The following is a 2304-nucleotide window of genomic DNA, read 5'->3' as shown; positions in this document are numbered from 1 at the left end:
CTTCTCAATTGCTGAGGTTTTTGGTCTCCAAATGGAGGCGTGGGTTCAAATCCCACTTCTAACAAAGGCTCTTTTGAAGAGAAATGAAGTGGATTGACCAGACTAGAAATTATGAGACAATAAATACACTGATAGAAATGCCCTTCACATCCTTGTGTGAACATGTCAGAATGGCCGAGTTCAAGGCGCCAGACTCAAGACAGATAACTTTTCCTCAGTTGCTGAGGTTTCTGGTCTCCAAATGGAGGCGCAGGTTCAAATCCCACTTCTAACAAAGGCTCTTTTGAAGAGAAAATGAAGTGGATTGACCAGACTAGAAATTATGAGACAATAAAATAAATATTCTTTGGATCCTTTATTTTTGCCATTTGACCTCACTGATACAATTGCCCTTCACATTCTTGTATTAGTAGTGTCGGAGCTCAAGACAAATAATCCTTCTCAGTTTCTGAGCATTCTGGTCTCTGAATGGAGGCGTGGGTTCAAATCCCACTTCTGACAAAGGCAGTTTTGGACTGACCAGACTAGAAAATGAATTTAAAGAAAATCATGAGACAATAAAAAATATTCTTTGGATCATTTATTTTGCCATTTGACCTTCTTCACTGATAGAAGTGCCCTTCACATCCTTGTGGAACCATGTCAGAATGGCCGAGTGGTCTAAGGCGCCAGACTCAAGACAGATAATCCTTCTCAGCTGCTGAGGTTTCTGGTCTCCAAATGGAGGCGTGGGTTCAAATCCACTTCTGACAAAGGCTCTTTTGAAGTGGATTGACCAGACTAGAAATTGAATTTAAAGAAATAGTGAGAAAATAAATAATAATTCGGATCCTTTATTTTTGCCATCTGACCAACTTCACTGATAGAAATACCATTCTCATCATTGTGTGTTCATGTCAGAATGGCCGAGCAGGTCTAAGGCGCCAGACTCAAGACAAATAATCCTTCTCAGTTGCTGAGGTTTCTGGTCTCAGAATGAGGCGTGGGTTCAAATCCCACTTCTGACAGAGGCTCTTTGGAAGTGAAATGAAAGTGGCTTTTTTGAGAGTGGATTGACCAGACTAGAAATTGAATTAAAAGAAATTCCTGAGACAATAAATAATATTCTTTGGATCCTTTTTTTGCCATTTGACCTTCTTTACATAGAATTACCCTTCACATCCTTGGAACCATGTCAGAATGGCACGAGTGGTCTAAGGCGCCCAGACTCCAAGACAGCTAATCCTTCTCAGCTGCTGGGTTTCTGGTCTCTAAATGATAAGTGGGTATTCAAATCCCGCTTCTGACAAAAGGAAGCTCTTTTGGAAGTGGATTGACCAGACTAGAAATTGAATTTAAACAAATAAATAATATATATATTGAAGATCTGTTTTGCCATCTGACCAACTACACTGATAGAAATGCCCCCTTCACATCCTTGTGTATTCACAGTCAGAATAGCCGAGAAGTGGTCTAAGCCATGCCAGGACTCCATGACAGATAGTCCCTTCTCAGTTGCTGAGGTTTCTGGTGCTCCGAATGGAGGCGTGATTTCAAATCCCACTTCTGACAGGAGGCTCTTTTTTTGGAAGTGAAATGAAGTGGCTTTTTTGAAGTGGGATTGACCAGACTAGAAATTGAATTTAAAGAAATTATGAGACAATAACACATTCTTTGATCCCTTATTTTGCCATTTGACCTTCTTCACGGATACAATTGCCCCCTTCACATCCTTGTATGAATGTGTCAGAATGGCTGAGTGGTCTTAAGGCGCCAGACTCAAGACAGATAATCCTTCTCAGCTACAGGTTTCTGGTCTCCAAATGGAGGCATATATTGGAAGATCTGTTTTTTGCTATCTGACCAACTACACTGATAGAAATGCCCTTCACATCCTTGTGTGAACATGCCAGAAATGGCCTAGGTCTACAGCCACTAGACCCTCTATAGTATAATCCTTTCTCAAAGGTTGAGGTTTCTGTTCTCCAAATGGAGGGGCGTAATTCAAATCCCTACCTCCTGACAAAGGCTCTTTGAAGAGAAATGAAAGTGGGATTGGACCAGACTAGAAATTATGAGACAATAAATAATATTCTTTGGATCCTTTATTTTGCCATTTGACCTTTCTTTCACTGATACACTGTTCCCTCTTCAAATTCTTGTGGCCAATGTGTCAGGCTCAAGACAAATAATCCTTTCAGTTTCTTGGAGCATTTGTCTTCCTAATGGAGGCGTGGGTTCAAATCAATTCTGACAAGGGGAGTTTTGGTCTGACCCAGACTAGAAATGAATTTTAAAGAAATCATGAGACAATAAAAAATATTC

General features: G+C 40.4%; 2 non-coding genes across 2 annotated transcripts; both read left to right on the top strand.

Annotated features, from left to right (window-relative positions):
• Window positions 1–641: 641 nt before the first annotated feature.
• Window positions 642–752, top strand: trnal-caa. Its single transcript has 2 exons — window positions 642–679; window positions 708–752. It is a non-coding gene; the product is annotated as a tRNA-Leu (tRNA).
• A 143-nt stretch (window positions 753–895) lies between these two features.
• trnal-caa lies at window positions 896–1007 on the top strand. Its single transcript has 2 exons — window positions 896–934; window positions 963–1007. It is a non-coding gene; the product is annotated as a tRNA-Leu (tRNA).
• The last annotated feature ends 1297 nt before the right edge of the window (window positions 1008–2304 follow it).

This window comes from Cyprinus carpio, unplaced genomic scaffold (assembly GCF_018340385.1).
Source record: "Cyprinus carpio isolate SPL01 unplaced genomic scaffold, ASM1834038v1 S000005268, whole genome shotgun sequence".
NCBI lineage: Eukaryota > Metazoa > Chordata > Actinopteri > Cypriniformes > Cyprinidae > Cyprinus > Cyprinus carpio.
The sequence above is the reverse complement of the archived record's forward strand: the minus strand, read 5'-3'. Positions and strand labels throughout refer to the sequence as shown.